This window comes from Lissotriton helveticus, chromosome 1_2, assembly GCF_964261635.1.
Source record: "Lissotriton helveticus chromosome 1_2, aLisHel1.1, whole genome shotgun sequence".
In the NCBI taxonomy this organism is placed as follows: domain Eukaryota; kingdom Metazoa; phylum Chordata; class Amphibia; order Caudata; family Salamandridae; genus Lissotriton; species Lissotriton helveticus.
The window spans coordinates 439544953-439562554 of NC_136058.1; the positions used below are offsets into that span (position 1 = coordinate 439544953).

The 17602-nt window shown below is 44.9% G+C and overlaps 1 pseudogene across 1 annotated transcript in view; it reads left to right on the top strand.

The window, feature by feature from the left end:
• The first annotated feature begins 1271 nt into the window (after positions 1-1271).
• The window catches only part of LOC144807671 (uncharacterized), a 46967-nt pseudogene continuing 30636 nt past the window's right edge, over positions 1272-17602 (top strand). The window contains exon 1 of the transcript XR_013606376.1: positions 1272-1401. The product of XR_013606376.1 is annotated as an uncharacterized LOC144807671 (transcript). The remainder of the gene's footprint in view (positions 1402-17602) is intronic.

A 17602-nucleotide genomic window follows, 5' to 3' on the forward strand; every position in this document is an offset into this window, starting at 1 on the left:
TCGACTATTAAAAAACTGGGATCGAGCTATCTTTGCCTTTTTACAGGCAAAGATAGACCTTGCCAGATTTTTTTTCCGCTGTAGGGCAACCTTTCTAGCATTAACAGCGATATTGGGCATGACAATTTTTACTGGTGATCTTTTCCCAGCCACATAAGTAGGTGGTGCGGGCTCCTCCATAGGGGTTGTGATCGAGTTCTTAGCTTGCTTGAGAGGAGATATAGGTGGCGGGTGGTGCATATCAGCCACTATAAGCAAGGGGCGAGGACCAGATGTACGCTCGGGGTTAGCGCTAAGGCCAGCTTTCCTAAGGATGATTTCTTGGAAGAAGCGATGTCTATAGACAATTTACGCGCAGCATCTAGTTCTAGGGAAACCCTGTGCTGCATTTTATTTATTTCCGCATCAATGGCCAAATTGGTCTTAGTTAGGAAATCATCCAGAGTCCCACTAGGTTTTTTAAGACCCATGGCAGTTTTACTACGAGTGCCCCGTGAACACCGTTTGCTACCTCTTGTATTTTGTTGATTCACCATTGTCACTTTTGTAATGCACCGTTTGCTACCTCTTATATTTTGTTGGCGCACAATTGTCATTCTGCTTCATTTGCTTTTGTATTTTGTTCACTTGTAATGTTCTCATGTGTCAGTTCTGTTCCTATTGTGAAGCGCTCTGACACCTTCGGGTAAAGTCCGCGCTATATAAAAATGCATAAATAAATAAATAAATAAAACTTGTCACTTTCCTTTTGTGCACTTTTGACTACCTCATGTATTTTTGGTTGCTCACAATTTTCACTATTACCTTATGTAAGTAACGTATGTTTTTGCAATCTGTTCTTTTGTGATGTTTCTCATTATGTTTCATTTCTGTTCCTAATGTGAAGCGCTCTGACGCCTTCGGGTAAAGTCCGCGCTATATAAAAATGCATAAAGTTCAAGTATTAGTATCCATGCCTTTCCCCGCTCCCCCTCGTGTGTGCGCATGCGTGAGTGACTAGCGTAGGGTGTACACAGCCAGACGGGGGAGCGCCACTACAGAGGCACAACCTGCATGAATCAGCACCCCTCTGACGTAGGGGGTGTACAAAACGACGGGGGTGGAAATCTAGTTAGAACACCCCAATGGCGAGACTCTTCCTGGCAGTCAGTGTCTGCGGCTCCGCGCATGCGCACGTCACCCCGCGGAGTTCCTCTTCCGCCGAACGCTCCAATGAGGGCTCTTCCTGGTGGTCAGTGTCTGCGCTCCGCGCATGCGCACTGCGCCCCTCTCGGACCTCCAGGACTCTTTCCTGTGTCCGGTGTCCGGTGTCAGCTGCCGCCGGAGCCCCGGGGTCGGGTCTGAGCCCCGAGAGCTTGGCTGGAGGCCGAGCCCGCCGGACGAGAAGCGCCGCAGACGCGGGTGAGGAGGAGGGGGTTCCATGCAGGGGCCTAGAGGGGGCCGGGGAGAGCAGAACCCGGTGCCTGGCTCGGCTCTGGCTCCAGCCCAGTGCCTGGCTCGGCTCCTCGAGCCAAAATAAACCTCTCTCTGGCTCTCTCCCGCCTTAAACTGCATCTGATCAATACAAGTTAATGAGGGACAATACATTATCCTAATCCATATTATTATTATTTTTTTTTTTTTTATAGAATCTCCCTCCTGCCTTTTAAAACGCTGCCATGTGTACATTAGTAAACTAAGAGGCAAGACATTTCCCACGTCAGCCCTGTGTATGGACCCGGCTGTTATCAGGCAATATTCAGGTCCATGAAATCAAAGGCAGGTTGTTATCCAGCTGGGTTCTTGAACTCCGTCTCTGTAGACACTTTCATCCATAATTACGAAGTAAAGGGAGTTTTGGTGACATTAAATATGTGCCTAAGATCACACAGTTTTAGCTGGGAAGCTGCGATTCATCCAGTATTTCTGGGTTCACTGTGTAAAGATCAGCCACTAAGTACGTATTTATTTGTTTTTCCTTTTTAGTGTTACTGATTTGTTTTGACCCTTTTCTGCAGTTCTTATATGTTACATGTTCAACCCAAAGTTATTTACATGACCACTAGTTACATTACACAAGGTCACATTATTTTTTTAGGCAGATTAAGATTAAGATCATGGCAAAATTCACCTGAACATAGACTAAGGAAATTCTGATAACATTCCTACCTTCACCAGTATTCCTTATTATGACCAGGGACCAACTAGACAACCTAGTCATTATATTTGCCATTGTCATGAATCAACAGGTATTTCCTGTTTTCTACCCTATTGCTTTACGTTGCACAAGATGTTACGTATACGTGATTTACCTGCATTTATCTTTTGTTAATTAACCTCACTAATTGTAAAGCGCTCTGACATCCGCAAGGATCTTGTTCGCGCTCTATAAAACTTTCAAAATAAATAAATAAGGTATTTGTCCGGAGTCACAGGATGTTGAGCTGCTGCCGAGAGTCGCACCTGGTTCCCAAGTTTCAGAGTCACATTTAGGGTAGAGCAAAGATAGCAGCAGAACCCCGGCTCGCTGTGGGCCCGAGGTTCCAACAGAACCACGAGCCGAGCCAGAGCCGGGCTCGGGTTTACAGTGGCAGCCCACCTCTACCTTTACCTTGAAACAGTGACAGGTGCTGAAGAGTACAGCAGATGTATAGCAGGTGACTGACTGACTGACTGAATTATTTTTAGAGCGCTCTTATGCCGAGGCGTCTTGGCGCTGATACTTGTGAGTCTAAACCTCTGCTTATTCGTTAATTTATGTGTGGGTCAAGTGGCGTTTGCATGTTCAAGGTGACTACAACTTATTTGTGTGAACTGTCAAGTTAACACAAATAATAAGCCCTCCGCCCCTTTCCTTCTCAGCAGGTTACAAATCTTTCATAGCGCGGGGATGCCCTTGGGTCACCAGGCGCTTTACAAGTCGCTAATAAAATAAAATAAATAAAATAAGTTTCTGACAAAACCTCTAGAATTTGTTTAAAAATGACAACTATTGTGACAGGTAGAGCAGTATCCATTACAGTTTTTCTCCTGGAACATTAATTTCTATGTACTTTCAGTACATCTCCGTCACAATCATAAAGTGCTTATTCTGTTGATTTTGCCAAAATAATCCAGCGCGAGGAGAACAGCAAGCAAAGATGTGGACAAGTGGCCAGGTTGCTGATGACAGTAAAGGGAGACATCCTTTGAATCCAGGATTTTCCATTTGATTCAGTTGTGTGATTCGAGGCAAAATCCACACTCTGATTCTCAGCGGGTGCCTCGAAGTGACAGAGTTCATTTGAACAGAGAGAATGTGCAAGAAGGAATCTCCATTAGGACACTTTAGAAAACTGTTAGTATTTGTCTTACACGTTAATTTACCCAACTGAATTATTTCCTATTTTTTATAAGAGATAAAGGCACTGCTTTTTGCAATCTAGTCCTATATAACCCTTTTTTTGGCATTGTTTCGGCGTGTCAAATGCCAGTACAATGTTTTAAGTGGTTCATATCTGGGGTGGGAAATAATTTGACAAGTGTTACTTCGATATTGAAATTAAAGTTATCAATTTATCATAGCTCCTTTAACGTTATTATAGATCTATCATCCCGTCAACAATGCTCCTCGTACTTTTCTAAATTTGCAAAGCAACAATTATTCCCCATGAGTCTCATGGGTTACTGACAGATACTAGATTAGGGGAATAACTGCCCAGTAGTAATACACTTCAGTGATCTTTATCATCCAGATGCTACTAATTTCAGGCCGCATGCTGCCAGCGCAGTGCAGATTAGCCACATAGAGATCTGGGGTTCAAATGGCAGATGATGAATTCTCCCAAAATCTTCCACATGAATCCACAATTCAACCATTATGTGACTGAGGTCCGTTGGGGACACAGCAGTGCAGTGGCGGCTGGTGGAATTTGAAAGTGGTGAGGCATAAAACCAGTGAATGTATTGTAGTGCAAGTGAAGCAGATGTTTATGAGGGTATGTTTTGGGGGGCCGGAGGCTCTGCACACCAACAGTCCACAGTGCTGCCTTTCAAAGAGGCCCAGCTGTAGCTCTTTCTCTGCATTAATGCGGTAAACAGAATACATGAGGCTCAGATGCATGTGCAGTGTATTCTGTTTAGCGCACAAACCATCTTGCAAATGCGGTATCCCCTCCCTTTCCAAGTCGGCACAGTGTGAAGACTTGGACAGCGAGGAGTGGTAAAAGGTTGCTGATATTGGACAAGCAGCTTCGGGAGTACAGGGTTGATGCTGTAGACACCCAGAGCTGCATTGGAATGTGACTCTTTTGTAACTTGTGGATAGGCCCAGAGCAGGGGTTTAGAAAGTAATAGAATACTTGTCCATGGGACAAGTTGCCTTATAAATCCACTTGTCATGTAACAAAATCCACTTTATATAATCTATTCCCCCTCGCTATAGGAATTCCACATCCCTGTCAGAGGACCCCAATTATTGCAGAATCGGGCTGCCAGCAGCTCAGCCCATACTGCTCAACTTTCAGTTCCATCAATGCTGCCAGCAGGCTCTTGCGCATGTGTCTACTTAAGATGGACTTCGCGTCCATTTTGGAGAACGGAGCAGGCTTGCCTTGACAGTCTGTGCTTTTGACATAATTTAAGTAGGATGGTAATTGCTTTCAGCAATTGCATTCCATATCACATTTAATTGGAAGGTTGTACCCGTCCACCCACTCCCACACCCCGCCGCTGCAGCAGTGAAACCCGTGATCCGGATCATTAATATGTGCACATCTCTACTTCCTACCAAGCGAATTAGGTGACTTGGATTTTTCTTGGTGTGCATGCCACCTTGCATATGACTCGTTCATAATTTAAGGTACTCCGGTTCACTTAATTATAATCCCACATCGCTTCACTCCTTCTACCCCTCGTTGTCTTTTCCTTGTTCCATACAGGATGTCTTGTTATTGTCAGTCCTGATCAGACCCCTACATCCTATTGTACATCCTCTATGGATCCCACAATGTAAGAGCATAAGCAGCCATTGTCAGTCCTGATGAGACCCCTACTTCCTATTGTACATCCTCTGTGGATCCCACAATGTAAGAGCATAAGCAGCCATTGTCAGTCCTGATGAGACCCCTACTTCCTATTGTACATCCTCTGTGTCCCACAATGTAAGAGCATAAGCAGCCATTGTCAGTCCTGATGAGACCCCTACATCCTATTGTACATCCTCTGTGGATACCACAATGTAAGAGCATAAGCAGCCATTTTCAGTCCTGATGAGACCCCTACATCCTATTGTACATCCTCTGTGGATCCCACAATGTAAGAGCATAAGCAGCCATTTTCAGTCCTGATGAGACCCCTACTTCCTATTGTACATCCTCTATGGATCCCACAATGTAAGAGCATAAGCAGCCATTTTCAATTTGCCAATGTTAGCCTGCTTTTCCTGAAATTGTTCTCTGTGAATGCTAATTCTGTTTGACCGTTCAGTGGAAAATTTCCATTTAAAGAACACCTGAAAGGGGTCTATTCACAGACTGCATTTTGAAGTATGTGAAGTAGAACTATTTACTAACCTAGGATGGAGACTTCTACCTCATTGTCCCTTTTCTTTACTATTCAGAAATCTTAATCAGGAAGGCAGAGATCTCTGCACTTGTAAGCCTACGTTTGACTAGTAAATGTGTGAGGGCATGGGGGTGCCTGGAAAATAGGGGAAACTTACTATATAATGGGAGGGGTTTTAGCAAATTTTGAGAGGCTTTTAGGGATGCAGCCTATGTTAGGTAGCTGCAGGAATGAGATGCAAGTAGCACCGCCAAGAGCTTCCGCAGTACCCATAGGAGTTTAAATAAAACTCCAAACAAGTTACAGGTAGAATGATAACCGATAACTTCGTCAAATACCGACTGAATAATGAAAATAGGTAAGTGAGTTTCACTTACCTATTGTTAGAGCGATCCAAATATATTTTCGCTCTCAGTACGGTCCTGAAGAAAGTCCACCGATCTTTAGAGACACCCAAGGACTGAAACATGTCGACACAATAATCATTTAGGTGCAGTTGACCATTAATACATCCACCCAAGCACCTCACGCAGTTTTTAACCGTACCCCTTCATGGCCAATAAAATACGGTACACAGGAAAGGAGGTATTTTTAATTTCACTATTTTCGCCAATACACACGAAATCACTACCATGAACATGGCCACGATAAAAATTTGAAGGAGTTGGTTGGGAATTTTCAAACAAAAAGGTTTGACCACTTAAGGGTGATGTAGCCTATCTGAGGCAAGAAGTTGGCAGAGAAGGTATTAAACCAAAGGAGAAGTTGATGGAGTCAATTAACAATGCCCCTCCGGCCAAAAGTAAAGAAGATACAGGGGCGCTTTTATACCTCGTTGAATTTTACACAAAGTTTGTGAATAACTTTCTCGAAAATACTTACACTGTCAGGCAATTGCTAAAGAATACGTCTAAATTTGAATTGCCAGTAGTTTTGGGAAGTGTTTAGTGAACTGAATAAAGACTTTTGTAGTGCACCGCCTGAATGTGGTTTCAGGCTTGAAAGGTGTAGTAACTATTCCTGCAATTGGTAATGGGTTAGATACAGTACTGACCCAAGTGGTAAGAAAGGATGTGAAATAGTTATAACCTTTGTGTTTGACCTGCAGAAACAAAATATTCCTTGCCAGAGAGAGGGCTTTAAACCTTTTCACCAGTTTCAATAAATCAACGGGTTGGTGAAACGTAACTACTCAACTGAAAGGGTCTTAAGGCGCTGGGGGGGCTCCTGGAAGTTCACAGTGATTCGTCTAAGAGTAAGGTCTTGTGGTCCTTCATGAACTTGGAGAGTGTTTGTGTCTGCCAGAGGTGGAGAGGGAGGGTGTTCCATTCCTTGGCTGCGAGGAAGGGAAAAGATCGACCTGCTGTTCTGGTCTTCCTAATGCTCTGCACCGTCGCAAGGGAGAGCTGAGCTGAGCGGAAGGATCTTTGGGGTGCGTGGAACGAGAGGCGGTAGCTCGGGTAGGTGGGTCCGGTGTTGTGTAGGGCTTTGTGGGCATGGGTGAGAACCTTTAAGGTGATTCTCTTCTCGATGGGGACCCAATGTAGTGTCCTCAGGTGTTGGGTGATGTGGCAATGGCATGGTAGGTTGAGGACTTGCCTGGCGGAGGCGTTATAGAGTTTGCAGGTGAGGTTCTTGTTGATCCCGACGTAGAGTGCGTTACCGTAGTCCAGTCTGCTGCTGACGAGGGCGTGGATGACTGTCTTTCTGTGTTCGAGAGGAATCCAATTGAAGGTCTTTCGTAGGAGGCAGAAGGTATGGAAACGGGAGGAGTCAGCGTTGATTTGACGGTCCATTTTGAGTTTGGAGTCTAGGATGATTCTAAGGTTGCGTGCTTGGGCAGTGTGGGAGGGTGGGTTCCCAAGGGCAGGGTCCACCAGGTGTCGTTCTAGGCATCGGGTGTGAGCCCTTCATGAGTTTTTTGGTTTTGTCCGTGTTTAGTTGTAGCCAGCTGTTCTTCATCCACCTAGCGACAGTTTCCATCCCTTCTTGAAAGTTTTGTATGAAGATGTTTGGTTCGTTGGATAGGGAGAGGATGAGTTGGGTGTCGTCTGTGTAGGATACAATGTCCATGGGATCTGACGATAGGTGCGAGCAGAGCCATGTAAACGTTGAACAGTGTGGGGCTGATCGAGGATCCTTGGGGAACTCCGCAGGTGGTCAGTGTGGGATCTGAGAGGAAAGGCAGGAGCCTGACCCGCTGCGTCCTGCCAGAGAGGAATGAGCGGATCCAGCTGAGGGCATGCCCCAGATCCCTGCGTCATGTAGTCTGTGGGCTATGGTGCTTTGAGAGACTGTTGAAGGCTCCGGATAGGTCCAGGAGGATGAGTGCCACAGTCTCTCTTCTGTCAGGGAGGGAGCAGATGTCTGTCGCGGCGAGAAGCGCGGTTTCGGTGCTGTGGTTTTTCCTGAAGCCAGATTGGGAGGAGTCAGGGATGTTTTCTTCTATGAAGGATGCGAGCTGGCTGTTGATGCCTTTTTCGATGACCTTCGCTGGGTACGGGAGTAAGGAGATTCGTCTGTAGTTTTTGAGGTCAGTTGGGTCCGCCCTGGGTTTTTTCAGGAGAAGGTTGACCTCTGCATGTTTCCAGTCATTGGGGAAGGAGGCAGTCTCAAAGGAGCTGTTGATGATTTGATGAAGCTCGGGCGATGATGTCAGCTGGTCTGTGGTAGATCTGGTGGGGGCAGGGGTCTGTGGGAGCCCCGGAGTGGGTTGACTTCATAGTTTTCAGGGTGCCTTCAATGGTGACAGCAGTCCAGCTGTCTAGCGTAAGCTGCGTGGTGTATGGATGTGGTAAGTGTAGGTTCCTTGTGTAGGTTGTTGTCGTCATAGATGGTCTTGATTTTGTGGTGGAAGAAGGTGCTGAGTCTGTCGCAGCGGTGTGGGGAGATGTTGGTTGTCTCACTGTTGCGTTGGGCGAACTCTTTACTGATGCCGAAGAGTTCCTTGCTGTTGTGTGCGTGGGTGGAGATTCTGTCCTGGAGTGCTTTCTTCTAGAGTATCTAATGAGGTTGTGGTGGGCGGCGGTGGCTGCATTGGCTCACATGGCCATTAAGTTGTTCGTCTAAATTACACTGTACAATATGTGCCAAGTGTGGAAAAAAAGATTCTGACTTGAGTCTGATGCCATTACCTATCAAAAAAGTACCAAAGAATGAATGGGGATTTTTTTTTTTGCATGATTATAAAAGGAAAAAGATCCATGGCCTCAGCCATGAGAAATTGGAGCAAAAACTTATGGAAGACAAAAAATTGATAGGCTTGAATGGATATATTAGAGGTTATTAACTTATGAATGATGGACTGAATGAGACTTAAGGAAGAATTGGCTGAAGAGGATGGATTATTGTTGCCGGCGGACTTGTGATTTCTCTGGAAAGTTTGAGAAAGAGAACTCTTGACACTTATAACAGGGGGCATTTAGATATTTGAAAAACAAAGGGCTAACTAAAGAATATTGTCTTGGGGGCCTAGTATAGACAAGGAAGATGAAGGATTTCATGGAAGCATACATTCTGATAAATCACAGCTCACATTCAGTCCAACTTTATTCCCTGTATGTCTTGGTAAAGAGTTAGTGTTGAGGTGATGGGACCCATATGGGAGAATGGTCGGTAAATGAAATGCATATTGGGGATCTATGGTCATTTCTGAAAATGGCCTGAACTGGAAGTTGTGATGTTTGTGGCTTGTGCACACCACATCACACCATGTGAGGTCATGGGCTACAGCCCTTTTGTCTTGATGAAAGGGTGGCTGCCAGTTACCATGGACAACCGTGGGTGGAGGCAAAAGGTTAGACAGGTGGAATAGTCACCAGAAGAGGAGTAATCTCCATATAAATTATGGTATGATGCAAACCACGGAGGTAAAGCCGGTGAAATTCAGTGCTGGACTTTGGATCAGGGATGGAACTGGATGAGGCAGTGAGAGTAAGTGGTCTGTAACACAGTGGTCTATGGTAGAGCTGTCTTCATCCGGGGCTGAAGGTATCCACTGGGGAAGATTTGGTAGTCTGACCAACAAGCCTAAGAAATTCTAACATTGTGTGTGTTAACTTATGGCTTCATGTGATACCTGTATATAGGGTGTACTTTTTTAGGGCGAGCCCTCGTAATGCACTGCATAGCAGTGCTCGCGTAGGCGAGCCGTTTTGAAGGGGTTTTCAAAATGGACCTTGAAATTCCACACAGCTTGTGCTTGTGCATTTCCAAGGTCCATTTTGATTGGGCTTTGCGTGTGTGCTGTTTTTTTAACAGAACACGCAATAGGCCATAGGCGGTTGTGTAGCTCCGCATATGGCCTATTGGTGTCTGTTACTCGCACCAAAGCTCATATGTTTTCAATTATTGCGCCCACACGGGCGTGATAATTGATAACATATGCTTCGCAGTGGCGCGCGTGCACCACTCGCGGGCTTTTTTTTTTTTACGCTTTCAGTGCTGCTTGTTTCTATTGCGTCTCCCGCTCTTTGCCTCTGACTCATTGCTAAATCCTTGCATAACTGTAGCTGGATTTATTGTGTCGGGGGCCAAGCGGGCCAAGTGTTTAATGAAGCAGTGAGCTATGCTATCCGACGAGCGCCCTCACTTTTAATCAGGTCTCGCGGGAGCGGAGTTCTCGCCTCTGCCTGAGTGTGCGTGGTTCATCGCACTCCACAAAGACCACAGAGCCGTAAAGTGTCACGAGGTGAGCGCTTCGGTTGAATTTGATGTCTGAGACATGTCTTGCATGAAGTAACTAAGCAGCAAAATCGTACTTAAGTGACAAAACGCACAGGCTGTGCACCCCCGCATCCGCGCATCTCACACGACTGATTCAAGTGCCACGCGGAACCAGCCAATGTCACATTCCATGCAAGCAAGACAGAGCCACATTATGTAGCAAACTGGCCACCCAAGCCTGCAGCTTATTTTAGACATTATTGTTAGCAGCACATTCTGTTAGTCCATCTGCTCTCGCGCGTGCCCTCTTCCCCCGGAGTGAACACTGCTACCCGATACCCTGGGCAGGGCACACAAAACCTGCTGTCCAGGAACAATCGTGCCAGGCGCATTTCTTACGGGCCGTCAGCCGAGCACACCACAGCCCGCAACAAAGCAAATCAGAAAATGGCGATCGATGAACTGTGCACTAATAAGTCAAATTTGTTCGTCAAATTCAATTTGTGTCCAATGAGCACTCATCGGGCCATGGTGGGGGCTCGTGGGCCAGAGCCAGCACGAGAGCTGGGGCAGGGACAAGGCTGTGTACACGGGCATGTAGGTCACTGCAAACAATGTCCGAGGCACCCACAGCATGGGCTGTGTGGTGGATAAGGAGCATCGAGTATCATTTAGAGGGCTTGGCTAACACGACCTAAAAATATTTTCACTATACAAGTGCCAGAACACCTAGCACTACGATTGGTTGTTTGGTTTGTTCTGTGTTCTCGTGTGTGCTGCCTGGATTTACAAACACGAAGTATGGTATAAAATTAACACATAAATACGCTCTAACCAAATTAACTTGGAGGAGAAGTGTAAAATATTGAATAGATAAATGTGACACTAACTATAATGGTTGGCCAAGGGGCACACAATAATGTTTAAGTTTTGGCTTGATCATTTAATATTATAGCACTGTTTTTGTGAAGGCAGAAGCTTTGTCAGCCTTATGTGCAACTTGAAATATAAGTGCAGTTAAGTACAGCATAATATTTTTTTTCAAAATTTTTAAGTTTCATCTTGCATGGAAACTTTGCCCCGTCTGTTTTATCCTCCGACATTATCACTTTTCCACCTCTTTTACCCCCATCTGCCAACGAGTGCTTGTAATTTTATTACACTATCTTGTCGTTTATGTAGAGTTGGTATTACCTTACACAGTCCGTTAATAGACTGGATAAACGCCAATTCTATTTAAACTAGGCTCCCGCTCTCTCAAACACAGCTGCAGCCAGACTACTATTTCTGTGCAGGCAGCTTGACCCAGGCCTCAGCGCTGACCCAGCCCGTCCAGGGAGAAACCGGAGCAGGCAGCAGAGGGGGAAGCCAGGTCGGGCCACTGAACCAGGATTTATACCCAGCTCACCCCTTTTCTTTCATATTGCTATTAGGCTGCACAAATAGCCTGCAGGCTTAGTCATTTGGTATCTGATTTACAAGTAGTCACAAGGAGACTGGTGCGCTAGTGGTGGCCTGTGGCGCAGTGCATCTGGATAGGCTAGACTTGACGATGAAACCAAATTTAAACAATGTTGGTGGTGGCAGAGAAGGTTGGATCTGCAGTGTGCCATTTGCGTCCCCACCGTGCCAGCCTTACTACTGCAGTTGTCATTTACGATACCAACCTTGCCAGTTACCAACCAGCCTGCACCTCGCACTATGCAGGCCTAGTACAACCTCCCCATGCCTCACGTCCGCAGCGATCGAAGCTGGAATTAACATTCTTCTAATACCCAATTTAATGGTGCTCAATTTATCGACCTCGGAAGACTGAAAGACTGGCCCGACATCTTACGGGACCCAACTAGAAACCTGTTGACAATTTATCACGGATGGAGTTTAACTCACTGAGCAGCATACCACAAGAGCACGTGGGGTGGACTAAAAGGGATGTGAGGAACAAACGATGACAATTCCGTTTGAAATAAATTCACCATAGTTTCCACCTTAATAGCACACATGACTTTGCTATTCAGATCGCCCCACAAGAAAAGGTCGTAGCAAGTGTGCACAGCCCTCCTTTCTTTTACAGGGAGGTTGAAAACGTGTGCTGATATTTTCCATGCTTTCATTTTTATAATGTTCCTGGTGAAAACATTATTCTTCAATACCAAATTAAAGCTCACATTAATACATTTAAAAATTACCATTTCACCTAGTAGATGCCCAGCTGACACGTGGAGGCGTGTAATCTGTTTGGAGGCAATCACTCAATCATGGCCTGGTGGATATCTGTAGGAACAGCGCCTTTTTCGTTCAGTTGTGTACAGTAGCGGCCACCATGAATGTATCGGCCCGTGCAACCAGAAAGTAGGGAAGTTCATTCATAGAACTGGACCCTCACAACAGAGTGCAGCTGGGTCCGCTCTGCGCAAATCTTTGCGAATACCCCGAGTAGTGTGGTCAACCCCAGAGGACATTCCCAGCGCCTGGATCAAACTTTAAAGAAGCAGAAATACAGAGCACTTGGAGAGCAAACACGCCTCCTCTTCCAACTGGTATCATCTAGAGAACAAGCATTGGCATAGCCAATGGGTCTGTTTGTAACATGGATTAAGGCCCAGAGTGGCTGCTGGAGGGCGCATAATGTGCATACTCCTTATCAAGTTTGAGTGCTGTGGATACCACTTTCCTCATATTGCCATTAGTGCAAGGAAAAATCATCAGCCGCGTTGACTATGGCAACGCCTTGTTGGCATCCATTAATGAAACTCTCCTAACCGAGTTCCAGGTTCTACAGAATACCGCAGCAAGACTGGTCCTTAATCTCCCCCCCGGTCACCCTCCGCCCGAACCTAAAGTCCCTACACTGGCTGCCCATTAAAAAACGGATCACTTTCAAAATATGCTGCCTCGTACACAACACCCTAAACAGTAAGGGACCCCGCTACCTAGCGCAGAAACTAATAGCATATCATCCCCCAAGAACCCTCCGCTCATCCAGCAAACATCTCCTAACCATACCCAAGACGCGCACCGTCAAACATGGCGGTAGGTCATTCTCCAAAATTGCCCCTACTATCTGGAACACACTGCCATTACCTCTTAGAACAGAAGGCACCACAAGAAATTCTGCAGTTCCCTTTAAAACCTTCTTATTCTAATCACCTGTCCCTCAGCTCGTCGTCCCTGTGACCTATGGTAATTGCTGTTGTAGCGCTATGAGACCGTTCGGTGATATACGCGCTTAATAAATGTCACAAACTAAACTAAACTATCGGCTCACTGGGACGCAGAGGACTGACAGTGGTAAACCTTTTAGAGTGGCAAATCAGGCTTTAATACCTACCCCATCTGCAGAACTCCTACGGGACATTCCAGGGATCTTTTGTAATAAATAAGACGTTTGGTTGGAGAGAAGAAAGAGGGGTCCTTTTGAAAATTAGGGAGTTTTCCATATCCTTTTCTGGCCCATTATCCCTCCCCCCAAACACAGTAGTAGGATTTAGCTTGAGCCCAAGCAGGACGAGGCCTCAATATTTTGCACTCTGTACTTTGCAATTTATTCTCTTTCTTCCACAACCCCAGAAGGTTCTCCTCTTGCTGTAAAGGGAAAAAATCATTTAAATAACTTTGACCTTGTTTTAACTGCTTCTCTTAACTTGGCTTAGAACTCTCCCCTTGAAATACCATTGTCTGTATTTCTTTAAAATCTCTACCAATACTATGCCGGCTGTATTATTTCTTGTTTTATTTTATGCGTAATTACAATGTGTAATTCTTGGCATGTCATGATTTTAATTTTTCGAATATGAATTACTTCAAACAGGTTAGCAGGAGGTTTAGAAGGACAGTTTCTCTTTCTTTCATACCCTTTTTGGAATTCTACTGACAAGAGCTGTGCTTAAAATCGACTGTTGCAATACACAACTACTCTCTGCAGTTTTAGTACAAGGATGGGGAAGAAACTTGTTAATATTGAGTGTGCTTTATTGCCTTGTAAACTCAAGCGGAGTACTTTTTAATGATTTAAGGGTTCGTAGCCTTTGTGATTTTTTTTGATTACAGATTCCTGAGCAACAGATAAAACAGTGTGTGATGGATCATTCTTGTCCCGGCCTACAAAGGGATGAAGTGTGGTTAGGAGATAGCTCGCGGCATCGCACACAATACACACATACACACACACGCACACACCCACACCCACACCCACACCCACACCCACACCCACACCCACACACACACCCACACACACACCCACACACACACACACACACCCACGCACACACATACACACACACACACACACACACACATACAAATGCACACATGCGCGCACACACACACACACACACACACACACACGCAAGCATGAACACACACACACTCACGCACACACATGTGCACATGTGCATGCACATACTCATACACACACCTACATAGACATACTCGCATGCACACACACACACACAAATGCACACACACAAATACACAGACACGCGCAAGTGCATGCACACACACAAATGCGGACGCAGACTGCAGAGGAGACTCGTTATAAGGCGTGAAATCTCTCCTCATTGAGCGACTCTTGGGACCCCAGAGCAGGGGACCTGCATTACTGAGGTTGGTAGAACTGCAGATACAACAGTGCAGGAAACGGATGGCTATTTGTGGTGTCTCATTTACAACTGATTTTACAATGTGTTTACACACATCTTTTTAGCTTATTCAGATAATAGTTTTTATTAAAACTAACAAATCCTCTTTCACACGCAATACAATTCACTTTTGCATATCCCTTTCATGTTAACCTACAACTTTTACGCGTCCTTTGCAAACAGCCACACATTTCACACTATCTCTAGACATTCCAGGCCCCACATACTGTGACCTTTTATTACTCCTACAAGATAACTATCTTTTATTGCCTTGTACTGTATTTAAACACAGAGGGGCAACATATCCGCACCTGTGGGAGCAAGGCCAGTAAGGGGTTAAAAACAACTGTAATCGTAAGGTTAAGCACAAGCCCCTGTAGCGGACGCCTTAGCCCATTTAGCTACCAAACTATCTGTCTGTATGTCTGTATCTGTGTGTCTGTGTATCTCTGTGTGTCTCAGTCTCTATGTGTGCGTCTCTCTTTATGTATACGCCATTGTCTCTGTGTGTGCATTTCTGTGTCTGTGTGCATATCTCTGTCTGCGTGTTTTTTTTTTGTTGCTGTGTGCGCGTTTTTGTATCTGTGTCTGTGTGTGCATCTCTATGTGCGTGTCCGCTCCAAACAGTATGAAAGAAGGAACCCTCCCCATCTAATCATCTCAAACAACAAGAATCTTGTTCCTTAGCCATGGTGTGACGCCGCCGCCTACCATAGTATACCCTATGAAGAATTTTGAACTGTATTAAGCCGAGCTTTAACTTTATGGCCACCTGGCTTCGGTGCATTAATGCTGCCTTCTAATCAATTTCTTCCAACTGTCCCTCACGCGTGAAATATTTTTGTTAACTATCCAAACCGGTCTCTATCTATCATTCTGTTAATACTTAGACAGTATACCCAGGCCACCTTAGAGGCGTGAATTTCATGAGTTAAAAACATTGGTCTCAAAGTGCGACATGCTTTTAAAAATGCTTAAAGCACTGATTCTCGCCAATAGCTACAAAATCTGCAATGTTGCCAGTTCAGTTGTTTTGCCCAGTTTGTCCGATTTTCTTTGATGGGAAGAGTCCTTAGCCGTAGGCATAACATTTGAGCGTCTAGTAATTCTATTTAATGACTCTTTAGGATATGGCTGGATCTTTAAGTTTTCATAGGATTTAATGATTAGATGTTCGTAGGGAGAATCTCCTATTTTTTTTTGTTATCAGCTTTACGAGAGGTGGCTGTACCTTATTTATTCAGAGTAAACCTGATCGGTGAGAATGTAACTGTTGATGCAGAGACTGACTCGAAACTGATCTTTAAATCATTGGCCCAGACTGCTAAGTTTGATCCCCAAGGGGTCTTTATATCTCAAGTAGAGCTTAATCTTCCTGGGTCAGCAATAACTAGAGAGTGTTAGTATTTGATATATAATGGCTTGCACTCCAGCTCTTGCCTAGTAAAGCTTAACTTCAGCCATAGCTACGACTGCCTTGTGGGTTTTAGTAGACAAAAAATTTGCTTGTAGGAATTAAACTGTATCTAGTGTGATTTACAGTTTCCCAGGGTATGTTTGTTGGCCGTAGGAAACGGTAGGCAGTAGTTTGGCACGCACAACTCAAATTATTGCCTTGGCCGATGGACTGTGCAGGTGTTTGTTTAATTTGCAGAGATCAAATATGACTGCAGACGCTCTTCTCTTAAGATACTGTAGTTGTGTGCTTGCTCTGCTCGCATACATTATTTGTATTGTTTATTTGTAGAGCGCAACTATCGCTCCGAAAGGACCATCCTGGCGCTAATGAGACAATGTGCATACAATTACAAGTACAATATTAGATAGTGGCCATTACATAGTCGTCTGGAAGATTAAAGATCCAGGTTTTAAGGTGCTTCCTAAACTGGTTTTCCTGAGTCAGCAATCTGAGGTTCTTAGGCATTGAATTCCAGGCTTTTGATGACAGGAAAGTTAAGGTCTTACCCCCCTTGGTTTTATAGTTAAATTTGGCCAATTTTATTAGGTTGTCTCCTGCAGATCGTAGCGTCCTGGAAGGGTTGTAGTGGGGATAACGCTTGATGAGATACTTCGGGCCTGTACCATTGAAAGCTCGAAAGGCGACGATCAGAATTTTAAATAATATCCTCTTATGCAAAGGCAGCCAGTGAAGGGTCTTTAAGGCTGCCGACACTGAGGATTTCCTCGGCAGTTTAAGAACAAGTCTGGCAGCTGCGTGTTGCACGCTTTGAAGTTTTTTCAGCGTGATTTTTTTAACACCTGCCATCAAGCCATTACAATAATCCAGGTGTGCGAGGATTAAGGCCACAAGGACGGCCTTTCTCGAGTCAGTGGGCAGGAAGTCAAAAAACTTCTTTAAAGATTTTATAATACTGAAGCAACTTCCTGCCACATTCCTCGCATGCTGATCAAATGATAGCTCGGTGTCAAATAAGACACCTAGATTTCTTGCTGACACCACAGTTTGTGGGGGAGCAGGAGAATCCTCCCAGATACCATACTCCCAGATAGTTATAATTTGATGAATTGTTAATCTTCAATTCTAACCTCCAGTGCTTATTGGACATATGTTTTTAGTTGCCGAATATCACGACCGTAGTGTTTTCAGCTTTAGCAGTACGCATATTATAAACGTTAAATTAATTCAGCTTGTCCAGTGCTCCGTGTGTTTATTTCTAGTGTGGTGGAGGAAGATTAGGTTTTCAGCATATTAAAGTACAGGGAGTCTGTAAGACCCGATCCTTGGTGGTATTGTTTTATCTTTTGACATGACT